The 13,486-nt window shown below is 40.4% G+C and overlaps 3 long non-coding RNA genes across 3 annotated transcripts; all 3 read left to right on the forward strand.

Moving 5' to 3' along the window:
• The first annotated feature begins 51 nt into the window (after positions 1–51).
• LOC307028256 lies at positions 52–1,796 on the forward strand. The gene is made up of 3 exons (XR_013804912.1): positions 52–707; positions 1,083–1,103; positions 1,510–1,796. It is a non-coding gene; the product is annotated as an uncharacterized lncRNA (long non-coding RNA).
• An 8,589-nt stretch (positions 1,797–10,385) lies between these two features.
• LOC307024860 lies at positions 10,386–11,184 on the forward strand. Its single transcript, XR_013804010.1, has 3 exons — positions 10,386–10,682; positions 10,784–10,858; positions 11,027–11,184. It is a non-coding gene; the product is annotated as an uncharacterized lncRNA (long non-coding RNA).
• A 1,005-nt stretch (positions 11,185–12,189) lies between these two features.
• LOC307032304 lies at positions 12,190–13,200 on the forward strand. Its single transcript, XR_013806220.1, has 3 exons — positions 12,190–12,300; positions 12,891–12,984; positions 13,064–13,200. It is a non-coding gene; the product is annotated as an uncharacterized lncRNA (long non-coding RNA).
• Positions 13,201–13,486: the final 286 nt, after the last annotated feature.

The raw sequence follows: 13,486 nt of genomic DNA on the forward strand, positions 1-13,486 counted from the left end.
AATGTGCACGTTATTTTATTGTTTGTTATTGTTATTATTATTATTGTTTGTTAGCTAAGTTGTTTGTTTTAATTCTTTAGTGTGCACTTTACATTTCTTCTTAATTTTCTTTGAAAGCAAATTTGCACATTCTTTTATTGTTTGTTATTGATATTATTATTGTTTGTTAGCTAAGTTGTTTATTTGTTTTAATTCTTTAGTGTGCACTTTACATTTATTCTTAGCTCTTGTTCTTGCTTGTAATAAATAAAGCTGCAGTACTTTACTGTATAACTGTTAAGATGTTTTGATATTTTTTTTGGGGGGGGCGCAGTGGTGAAGCTCGCCTAGGGCACCAAATGTGCTAGGTCCGCCCCTGCCGCAACGACTCCCAGTTCTGCCCTTATAAATCCATGATCAAATTCCTACAGCTTAGACCTACCTCTAATCCCCTCTCCATTATTTCTTATCTCACGGAATTTTCCCTTAAATCAACGACAGTTCAACCACTATTTAAAGCAAGTTCTCATGAAATCCGGGTTATCCCCCCTCCTATACACTGGGGAAGTCATTTAGAATAGGTGCAGCTACTTCCGCTGCTAATCAAGGCGTCTCATCCTCATCCCTGCAACAACTCGGACGGTGGTCCTCCTCCGCTTTCTCATCCTACATTCGTCCGGACCTCAGTGCCGTGCTGGCTATCCAAAGGTCTCTCCAACCTTAAATTGGTACGTATGCATATAACTGGTGGTGGTTCTTTAGCATGTCAGCACGTATATTCGCCCCGCGGCTCATGCTTATCTTGACATGTCTAACCCTGTACGTCCAGGTTGTAACCTTCGGGTCCGTATTATGTGTCCCTGCTAAGTCAGGTTGCCCCGTATGTCCGGGAAGCCCCGTATGTCCGGGATGCCCCGTACGTCCGGGAAGCCCTGTATGTCCGGGAAGCCCTGTACGTCCAGGATGCCCTGTACGTCCAGGATGCCCTGTATGTCCAGGACGCCCTGTATGTCCGGGAAGCCCTGTACGTCCAGGAAGGATGCCTAGGAGGCATTAGTATGTCTAAAATCCCCACATGCACTAACCTCTCATTTCATCCATAGATCTCCACTGCATACCACAAGGTAAGATTTCATCACGTTCAGTACTCCATACTTTCACTTCTTTTGCGGGTTCATCGGAAACGGTTCTTTCCCTTCCCGAATGATATCCTACAAAACCTGGGCCTAATCGCCAAACACCATTTTATTCACTGTTATAATCTGTCATCATTATGTTTCATTTATATAATGTGACCCAATAATAAACATGTATTCCATACATCACGTCTCTCCTGATTGAAATGAAGCTCAGCGCAAGTTCAGGCAGGAAGACCTATCACTTCGTATTGCACGTCATGACAATACTCGCTCCCTTCACTAATTGATAGGGAGAGCCACTCCTCAAGCTAACCTACCACTTCCCTCCATCCACAAGCCAAATTATCGCACCTGTTAATCCCTCTATATATGCTCTCCCCTTTTCCATCAGCTGTCTTCCAGGTGTCAACGCGCAACCCTCCTCCACCCCTTCGCCTCCTGCTTCCAACTCAGGGCCAAGCTTAACCTTCTCCCTTCTAACCGGACCTTACCACTTATCACCACCACCAGTGTCTAGACCCAGGGGGGTTCATCGGAAACGGTTCTTTCCCTTCCCGAATGATATCCTACAAAACCTGGGCATAATCGCCAAACATCATTTTTATTCACTGTTATAATCTGTCATCATTATGTTTCATTTATATAATGTGACCCGATAATAAACATGTATTCCATACATCACGTCTCTCCTGATTGAATTTCTATCAGCGGTTTGGATTATAGGAGTTTAAACTTAAGTCTGGACGTATATATTATTATTCTGTTTCTGAGTACATCATGTACACTTTTTAATCCCGAGAAAGCTCAAAGCCACAGGCATACGAGTTAATCTTCACCCAAGTATGACATAAAACTCCAATTACAATAGTTTTTTAATATTAATCATTATAGTAACACAATACACGATTTCATAGATTTCAAAGCAGTAAAAAATATACCGTTCCAAACAAAGCCCAGTTATACAAAACCCAGTATAACAGATTTTCCTCAGAAATAGTAAAACACGATGAATAAAGAATTACTTTTTGAGGAAATAGTAGGACGATTACAAGTACAGTCAGCTTGGGGTAAGAGCAAGATAGAGTTTGAAAGTTCACAGAAAATACGCTTTCATTTCCAGGGATGCTTAAATGCAGCATCATAGGGGACTGTATACTAGAGTGAGAAACATGTACTGTAGAACACAGTGATAGAACACAGAAAGAACACTGCTCAAAAACAGTTATTTAAACAGTTATTTAGGCCCAAAGTACATTTCTGACCTCCTGCTAAATGATGAACCATCCAGATCTCTCAGGTATTCAGGGACTGGTCAGCTTTCTGTCCCCAGAGTCAGAACTAAACATGGTAAAGCAGCTATTTGGAGTTATTATGCTCCAAATATCTGGAACAAACTCCCAGAAACCTGCAGGTCCGCTGCAACTCTTACTACTTTTAAATCCAGGCTTAAGACTTTTCTTTTTGTCGCTGCTTTTAATTGAACTATTCATATCTTAGACTGCACTGTAACTTTTATCCATGTATTTTTTCTTTTAATGTTTATTTTATTAACTTTTCTTTTTAATGACTGATTTTAAATGCCATTTTCTTAATGTCTTTCATTTTTTGTAAAGCACTTTGAATTGCCTTGTGTTGAAAAGTGCTATATAAATAAACTTGCCTTGTGAAGGATTATTTGAAGTATTAAAGTAACGTGTTATGGCAGGAAAGTTAAATCTGGTATATTCATTTTATTGTCACCTTATATATATTCATGTGTGTTAAATTTGAAGGGACAAAGTATATTTTCCCTCCCCAATATATTGAGGTGAAGTCTTTGTGTTTAGAGAGGGATGCAAGCAGGGGACATCCTAATTTGGGGATAGCTCGAAAACTCTGGAATGTTTCCCTCATAAAAGAAGAGGGTGCGTTACACATGCTTAGGGCAAATGTGTGTGTTTTCATTGCAGTAAATATATGTGCTGCATGATTACTGTTCAACTATACCTCTGTTTTTATTCTTTCATGAGTGGGTACTAAATGGCTACAAACATTGTGGAGAAATTAGCTTAAACATGTTTTATTACTCTATATGAAATGGAAGCAGCTTTTATGATAGGGACGAGAGAGCATTTTCAGCAAGTCAATTATCAGGGAAATCTACTTGTTTTCAATAGATGTGTGTGGTTAATTACTTTGTATTAATAATAACAGTATGTGTAAAGGAAGCTGGAAATATGCAATGTGAAACCTTTTATTTGAAGTAAAGATGTGAACAATAGCTCAAACAAATGGAAGGGCTGTAGGACAAATGAGTGTGTTCTCTATATTGGGCCTGTGTGAAGTTTGACTATTTGAAAAGCATCTCTAATACTGCTTAAGAGCATAGGTAATGTGTTCCTCGTTATTATTGATATGAAAGTGATTTACATGTATTACGTATATTTAGCCAACTATAACAACTATATCTTAAAACATACTTTTAACTTGTGTGTGGCAGCCTGAGGCGGGAAGATGGACTCAGGGACAAAGGGCCATAAAGGGGATGTGTGTGTGCTGGCTGCAAGATGTGAAATAAGATAAGGAAACTTGTTGTTTAGAGCAGGTTCGTACCAGACACCAAAAGGTGTCTGGTCTTCGTCAAACTGAAAGAGACTTTTTGTTTCCGGGTTTCTTCTGCTGTGTCGCACTGATTGGGTGCGACAGGCCATGTGTTGGTCTCTCCCAATAAGATGACCTCTGGGGGAAAGCACGCACACACCTCCTCCTGTGTTTTAGTATGAAAGCCTGTGTTTTCCTTTGGTTCGCGCTCTTGTTTTTGACCGGCCGTTCCTGAGACCTGTCTCACACGTGGTAGAACCTGAGCCCGGAGTACTCTGCAGAGTGCTTCGTGATTCCTTTGTATTTGTATTGTTACCTTGTATCATTAAAACAAGATTATTGTTTCACTTGCATTCTGGTGTTTCTTAATCCCTTCCTTTTTACGAATTTACCCAGCTTATCAAACGAGACGCGGAGACGAGGTTGGTTTTAAACATCCGCCAAATCTCCAACACTTGCCTTGCCTTAAACTGTCAGTTATGTGACATGTCTCCATGCTTTAATGTTCAAAAAGCTGCACACAATATAGGAAAGTTAAATCCCCAAGAACCCCAATAAAACATGACTACCTACCATATGTATCCTTTTCTAATCATGAGTCACAATGGAACAGCGTGCTGACAACTTGTGCCATAAAGCTAACTCAATCAGTAATGTCCACAACAATATTTATAAAGTGTACGAACGTTATCTAATATTAACCACCAGAAGCTGGTCATACCAGAGGTAAGGCTGTAGCAACAAAAGCCCTGTGTGCCATAATGATCTCTGCCAGGGGATCAGATCATTTCCGTATGTAAGCGTTTGTGTGTATACCGACCTTAGCTTTTATCAAGGGTTAACCTCCATTACCGCCACATCCTCTGCCTAATATTTTGTGTTCTCATTTATGACTGCCTGCTCAAAGTCCTCTCGTGGCCACACGGACACTTTCCACTGACAAGTTTTCATTTGTAGGCGGCAGATTGTGTTACGCCTGCAAAATCAGGTCTTTTTGTCACTTTTGAGGGGGGAAGCAAGGTGATAATATGACACTATAGTGTGAGCTAACAAGTTCCCCGCGCAAACTTAAAGGCCCTGACACACCAAGCAGTCACCAGAGAACTCGTGTTCTCCTGCGCCTTGGCCATGTGTCGCACTGGAACCTATGACTGGAACACACCGCAAAGACTTCAACCGAGCACGTACGAACTGCGCATGCGTGAGTGGCAATAACTCTCCTTACCAGCAGGCGGCGGTAGTGTATGTAACAGTCACATTTTCGTTTAACTAGGGATGCTCCGATCGGCCGCTGAGGACCGAGGAGTCGAGGAGGGGGATTTGATGAATTGAGAAAGGGCCCGTGTGCGTTCCATTTTCACTCTCGTCCATCGAAAACATATTTTGTGCAGTACTGGAGCTATCAGCCATTCCACAAGCAACATTGGGGTGTTGCTTGTGGAAGACATTAGAGGTTTGTCAATACTCAAATTTCCCCTCCTCGACTCCTCGTCTCCTCAACTCCTCGGTCCTCCGGTAGTGACCCGGAAATGAATTTCAGCGCGCCATTTTGAAGGACATCTCATTTCTCTAAATGCACTTCGAGGACCGAGGATCGAGCGTTGAGGAGGCTCTCTGGAGGAGCTCTAACCGAGGAGACACTGATGGGTTCTTCACGGCTCCTCCACTGATGCATTTCCAGGAACGGTGGAGGCTTGACGCACGGCCGGACTTATCTCAGCCAATCACAGCTCTGCATGCATCCCCTGGATATTATTTTATTAACTGCTTTCATCGCGACGTGATGTTTACAGAGAGAACAGCTGTGAGGTCCGTGCAGAAAGCAGAGCAGTGTGTATAATATATATCACTCAGTATAACAGGCCTACTCTCTTTATTTGCTTTAGTTTAGTAGATATCTACAAACAAAGAGTCAATATTTTTCTAAGACCATTTAGTGCTTCACATAATAAAATACACAACGGCTGCAGCCTGATTATGCTTTAGGAGCTGTAGGTGTGTGTGGTAGAGTGTATAGGTGTGTGTTGTGGGGGGGGGGGTGGGGCTATATCCAGTCTCTGATTGTGTTACGTTATTATGAGAGTGCTCTCTCACTTGTTTGATTCTGAAATTGTATACATTTATGTAAATATATGTGTGTGTGTATATATCCGCATCTGTAGCCTGTTATTGTCTCATTATACCGCACTGTGAATGAATTAAAAGTAAATATATAAGTGGTCATGAACACATCTGTCCATCAGAGTGCTGCTGTGCCTCCTCTCATCATTAATGGAAGTCTCTTTAAAATGACCGCTCAGAGGAGAGGAGATTTCATTTCTCTAACCGCCTGCTGCTTCCACTCCTCTCTCCTCGGTTCCCCTCCTCAGTCCTCCGCTAGCATCTCCTGTGGGCGGCACCAAGTCTCGAGGATAGGAGTCGAGGAGGGGAAATTTGAGTATTGAGAAACCTCTATTCTCAAGCGACCGTTTCGCTTCTCATGCACTGATTAGCTAGTTGAACAGCCAATCAGAGTGATTTCTTTGTCCGACTGCCTGTGGCCGACGCACGGCCGATTCAAGACAGAGAAGAAGAACTGACTGCGTGATATAAACAAACAACAAACAGTGTGTGCGTTCCATTTTCACTCTCGTCCATCGAAAACATGTTTCGTGCGGCACTGGAGCTAGATTTGGGTTCTGCCCGCTCTGTATTAATGTCATGTGGATTTTCCTGTCATGTTGACAGGTTATCATCATGTAGGCGTTGATAAAAGCTCATTCTAATGTTGTGTTGTGTGTATGAAGGAAGAAACCATCATGTATGAAAGGCTACATGTGAATAGAGGGGCAGAAAACCGGCTTGCACATTTACATTTCAATCTTGAACAATGAACAGCTGCAGACAGTATCTCATTTACAGCCTGTCCTCCTACAAAAGACGACCAAATAGGTCGATTGTTTAAGCAGTGTTGATCACGATATTACTACCCATAGCCACGTAGCTTTCCCCCTATTCATTTCTAGCAGCAGTTTATTACGACCTTTTGTCACGTTTTGTCACGATCGTAATCCCGTGAACTTTAACCTTGCGCATCAATAAAAGTGCGAAGAGCCAAGAAGATGAAGATGAAGATGAAGAAGAAGATGAAGAAGAAGAAGAATTGTTAAAGAGCGTCAGAGCTTTACAAGTGGAAAATCTGATTTCTGTATTTCATTTGATTTGTTTACGCTTTTAATTAATCCTGTCGTTTTTCTACTAATCATGTTTAACCACGATACTTCAGTTTTACGTTTTAGGGCTGGCCCGTGGCATAGGCAGTATAGGCGAATGCTTGTTGTTAGCATATCTCTCTCTGGATATGGCCGTTTCCAATTTAAAATCTGATTTTATCACGCTGCAGCATGCACTTCTTGATTCCAAACTGCTTTTGAACAGTAAGAAAACCAAAGCAATGCTTTTTGCTCCCAAGTCAGCGTCCTCTTGCCTCTCCATCGACACCCTTGATGGCGTCTCTGTTTTTGTTTGTTGATACCTACAAATATCTTGGCTTTTGGTTGGACAGTAATCTGAACTTCAAACACCATATCGAAGTTTTAACAAAGAAATTGAAATTCACTCTTGGCTTCCTTTACAGACTTAAATGTTGTTTTTCAACTTCATCCCGTAAAAGGTTGGTCTCTGGCTTATTCCTGTCCCAGCTGGACTACGGTGACACCATTTATAGATTTGCCTGTCCCACTGTCTTGGCCAAACTTGATCCACTCTACCATGCTGCACTGCGTTATATATCAAATGCACCCTATAGGACTCATCATTGCACACTGTATAGCCTAACTGGATGGTCCTCACTCACTATGCGTAGGATGCAGCATTGGTTTTTATTAATGTATAAAGCCATTTTAGGAAATCTTCCACTCTACATATGTGCCAGATTTGCTCCAGTTTGTGACTTTTACAACCTCAGATCCAGTGCCTGGATAAGGTTCCAGGTTCCTGCTGTGCGGACTGAGGCTGGAAAAAGGAGTCTCTTTTATTATGGTCCTTGGTCTTGGAATGACCTTCAATCACGCCTCAAACTGACGGCACTTGTCTCTATAGCCTGTTTTAAATTGACGTTGTCAGAAGTCCTTACCACCAGCTGTTCTTGCAGTAATAAGTAGTGCCTTTCTTACTGTCCTAATGTGCACAATGTAGTAACTGCTTTTTTCGTCTTTTGTTTTCTTAGTTATGTTCTCTGTATTTTATATGTTTGTGTTATGTGTTATGTGTAACGTTGCTGCCTTCTTGGCCAGGTCAGCATTGTAAATGAGATTTTATCTCAATGCTTTTTATCTGGTTAAATAAAAATAAATAAATAAATAGCAATAGCATGGCTGTAAAGGTTAGCGCTTAGCTTAGCGCTTAGCTTATATGCGCTAACGGATATGTATTGCAATATAAGAAGGTTCGTCTACAACAGGGCTATTCAACTACACATTCAGATGGGCCATATTTTATAACTACAAAATTCAGCTGGGCCAGACATTCAGCAGCCTGTAAAAAGCGGGTAGTGACAGATTTTAAACCAACACATATTACTGCGATGAAAAACATGCAATTTGTTTTCATTGTTCATCTAACAAAGGTACGTCAAAAAGTGCATAAAAACAACAAATTAGCATTCATTTAACAGAATCTGAAAAAAAAGTGCACAGTTGTAGCATTACATTTTTTTGCTTTAGAAGTCAAATATTCAGGTTATGTTTTTTTAACCAGGCACATCACAAAGTGCATTTACTGAATACAATAATAGCAGTCTTAATAAATGTCCTCACATACAAAAAAAACAGCTAAAGAGCTCCAATGCAACACAAAGAGGTAGTATAGCAATACTATTTTTTCACTTTTCAAGTAATAACAAAAAAATCATACGTTTTGGTCACATTTGACCCAGACACATTCAAAGTGCATTTAAATGAATACAGAAAGAACTGTCAAACCCTTCAGTGCACAAACCCATAACAAGGGATACGGGTAACTATATGAATGAATACTACACTACACGTCTACTATAGTAAACTAGGTGCTTACTATCACCTCATTTGTGATTTGTCATCGCTGACTTTCTCAATGGGAGAAGGGACATTTTTTGTTTGAACAAGAGCAGTGATTTTTGGCTCATAGGATGTCAATGCAATCCTAAAACAATGGTGAAGAGTGCTGTCAGTCAGGGAGCAGCGAGTGCTACTTTTGATTGAGTTCATGTGTGAAAAGCTTGATTCACATGTGTATGTTGATCCAAACATACTGAGCACACAGATCGCTACTTTCTGAACGTTAGGGAACTGCTGTTTTTTGACATCACTCCAAAACTTAGCTGGCCCGTTAGTGCGCTGCATGTCAATAAGTTCCAGTGTATATTTCCCATTGTCGATGCAGGGGACCACTTCCTTTGCTCTGGTTGATACGTCCCCCTCTATTGCAACAGTGAAGGGGTCTCTGGCAAAGCCATCATCACCTCTCTGGGCAGAGCAAGTCCATCCAATCGACCGGCAAAGTTCTCTTTCAACCTCGCAATGAAATCTGTCATTACATCCGTGATTTGTGCCGGAGATGTGATGTGTTTGGGGAGCGTAGGAAAATGCAGTGTCCGACCCGTGCTCAAGTCGGTCGCGAAAAGGTCCAGCTTGACTTGGATCTGCTCCACAAGATCAATGACCGTTTTGTCTCTGTTTACGCTTCAGAGTTGAGAGAGACATGTTTTAGAGTTGCTATCATAGTACCACCGTTACTAGCACCACTAGATGCACTTTCAAAAAACGTGCTGCGTTGTGGTTTGGTGGTTTCTATGCAACGCGGAGTGTTGCATTCCTGGTCTGTACTAGTGTAGGAATTTGGCTACGGGAGGCTGGGCCACTCGGGAGTTGGTTCTGGGCCGCATCTGGCCCGCGGGCCGCCAGTTGAATAGGCCTGGTCTACAACAAGTTGGAGGGAGAGTTTTCTCCTTCGCACAAAAGGAGCTAAAATCTTGCCTAAAAACAAAACCCTTGGTAGCACGTGACATAACACATAACAATGGCAAAATTATGTATATTCAGCTAACCAGACCAGGACATGATATGAACGTAAACAATGCGAAAGGAAATGGCATTTTAATAATAATAATAATAATAGTTGAATGGCGCTTTTCATAATGCACACACTTTTTTGTTCTTCTAAATGTCACCTAACATGTTGCATTAATGATAGTTAGGGTAAGTTCAACACTTGAATATCATCAGGTCATAGTTGTTTTACTACTTTAAACATTCGCTAATTCAACTTAAGTTTTGTGAAAGCATCACATCTAGTTAAAAAGAGAAATATATTTCCCTGTAATTACTGATTTACCTGGGACTTGATTGATTTTGGTCATTATTTTGGCAAATGCTTATTTATGAAGCAACAATTAAATGACATGGTAGCACAGCTCATTTGAGTTCATCTGTTTGGTTTTTTTCAGGTCATATATCAATTCAATTATTTGAAGTAGCCTATTATCATAAAAAAATCAACGGTTCTTTTCAGAGCCATATTCCTCTTCCTACTCTCTTTCACCCCTCTCATTTTCTTGTCTTTTGTTTTGTTTTTCTCCCTCCCTGTATGTCAGTTCATCCTTTGTTTGTTGTTGCCCTTTTTATCCTCACTTAAAAATGGCATCCAAGCTACTGAATGAATGGCTAGAGATAGGGAATGCCCTCGCAGATGAGTTGGCAAATAAGGCAAGTACAACATTATCCAAATATGTATTATAACATTTACTCAAATGATAAAAGACACACACATTACAAAGATGTGTGTGCAACAATTAAGGGAAATATATAATCTCTTTTATATATTTATATATTAAGATACCAAAGAAACCAAAGAAACCGAAGATACCGAAGATACCAAAGAAAATAACGCAAGGATCAAATGTTTCCTGGAGGAAGAGGGACCTGGATGGGAACATTATAGCCCAACATTGGAATAAGAATCGATCTGGTCTGTAAAATATAATCTAGTTCTAGTGTTTCATTAAGTTTTAATGTCGTTGGTCGGTCCTCAATAATGTTTCCCATATCATCATACTTTGTTTTATGCAGTTAAACCTTCCAGCTCTCAGGAGTCCCCAGAGGTCGAGGAGACACATGAGATTCCTCTACAGGTCCCAAGTCTTGGTATGCACAATGAATTCTTAAATTATCCTTCAACTTGAAATGTAGGTAGTTGTTTGTAGTATGTAATAGCTTTGTTCATGATACATTGTAAAGTGAAAAGCCATGTATGGAATATCTTTTTTTAATTAAACTAAATTCCATGATTTGTTTTATATTTTGTTATTTTAGATCAACATCTTCAGACACTGAGAAACCTGTTGGGTTCTCTCACTGTCCCTGCATCATCAGAAGAAACACCCACTGCATCAACATGGACCCAAAGACAGTTGAAACGTGAACAAAAATTCAGAGCTGCAATGCCAGAGCTCCTTCATTTGAAATTGGCTGCAGAGATTGTCACACGTTCCTGTCTCCAATGCAAAACTGCTGATGCTGTGGTCCGGTGCTTGGACTGTATTCCACCAGGAACTCCCTTTCTTTGTCCGGCATGTGACCCTATTATCCATGGTAAACATGTCTTCCATGACAGGGAAGCCATGTTTGATGGGTTTTACAGACCTATTCCTCCCACATCCTTAGTGGTTGTGGATGAAAGTGGCCAATATGGACTCTGTGAACAAGGTGGGTTCAAATAATGTATTACATATTCCCTTACCATGGTTTCCTAATGTGCACTACATATACAGCGGCATAATTTTCACCATGTCGGAAGTTTGCTTTAACTGTTAAAATGTCTCAATTTGTATTGACTACATGTCCTAACATGTCCTAACATGCATATGAATCTCTGAAATTGTCTTTGCTGCAGTGTGTCTGCTTCCAATTCCTCCACCATCCCAAATCTGCTTCCGTGGTCCAAGCCAAGATTTCACCATCATCCCAGGAAAGCAGACCGTGTTGGTGACTATCAATGGTTTGTTGCCACCAGAAGACGATCAACCAGAAATACAGGATTACTATTATACTTTTGTCCTACATTGCATAGATAGCTGTCAAATTGCACATTTATATTTTTTCTCAGGTCCATACAACGTTCGTCTGCCTTCTGTGTGCTGTCCAATTTGTTCCGCCAAATGGTCCCCGAGCATAGGTGACTTGCTGGGATACAAATACTGGCCAGCAACCGACAGCTGCAAAATTATTTTTAAGTTTGGTGTGTTCACATCATTCGAGCAAATGAAATTGGCCATTATCCCAGCAAGTATTTATAAAAATGCTTGAACATCGATCGTTTTCCACAGGAAGGGTAAGAATAAAATGTGGTTTTCAAGATTTTTGTATACCAAACTTTTAATTAACCAAATGAATACCATTCTTGTTTCCAGACAGGCAGAATCTGTAGCGATATCTTCCACAGTCTTTCGGGAGGTTGCCTTCTGTAATTACAGACAAGAAGATCTGTGCCTGGTGGAGCCCTTTAAATGCCCAGCATGCACACCTGACATGCTGGCTATTGCTGTAGATGGCAATAGAAAGCATTGTCGCTTCAAGAAGTCCAGAGGGTCAGTGAAATCATATTCTCATTTTAGTTGTTGTTTTATTGACTAAGCTGAATATCTTTGCTGAAATGTTTAACTTTCCCCAACTCTGCAATTTCTTTTTCCAAAGTTTGTAGACCATCAGAAAACAATAGTTGGTTTGAAATTACACATAATTATATAAATCCAATTCATAAACATTATTGTATATGACGCCTGTAAAGTTAACTCAACTTTAAAATGTTAAATGGTTGACGTTAGTTGGATATGTTGGAGCTAAGAACCAGTTTTGGATATAATCGCTTCATGAAAAATGTATTAAATTGCCCAGGAACCTTTTTCTATGCCTTCCTCTGCCCTATTACATGCCCATCAATATAAAGGATGTACTTTTATTTTTACCTTTTTAACAGGAAATCAGTAAACTTTTCACTAATGTTAAATAATGGTGACAAAAGACTTTACACAGAATTACAGATCAAATTCACAAAGACCTTTTCCACATTTATGAAAATGTTATGGCAAAAGCAAATTGGCCACATTAAATAGAGGACACAATCAAACTTATGTATGTATGATAATGTTGCTTACCATTTCTTTCTCGAATTTCGCAGGACAGATGAACCGTCTCTATTTGATGGACTGTTCATTGCCCAGGACAGTAAAGTGTCTGCCTTTGTCGACAAAATCAGGAGCCAGATGACGATTGTAAGAATCTATTCAATCCCCTAACCCTTTATTTTATTTTTTGCACAGGGTTAAATGTAACAGATTGTGTCTATTTCAGAAAAGTGGTCGTGATGTTTGTGGACCGGCAACATTCACAGCTTCAGAGAAACCTCACACAAGTCCAGGGCCAAGGTGGATGAGGAAGGCCTGCAAATAGCTGTGTGCAGACATGGCCTCTTGCTACAAGGCCTAAATCACTACCGTGGTGAAATATATGCCTACCCAATGTTCCTGCCGAAGGAGCTGGCTGAAGTTGCGAATGCAACATTCTTTTGTATGGATGTTGCCTGCAGGTAGTTATAACTATTGCAAAATTGGAAGTGTTTGTGGGAAACGTGTTATCTATTTAATTTTTGCACATCCAGTAGATGTAAAGCAAAAAAAGCATTCATTTGGATAAATGCTGATGTTGGTTACAAGGATTGTACTGGTAATTTTAAGGACCTGGTTTACCTGGTTTATCACTAGATTCAAATGCACA

Source organism: Notothenia rossii (assembly GCF_949606895.1).
Source record: "Notothenia rossii genome assembly, chromosome: 1".
Classification (NCBI taxonomy): Eukaryota; Metazoa; Chordata; class Actinopteri; order Perciformes; family Nototheniidae; genus Notothenia; species Notothenia rossii.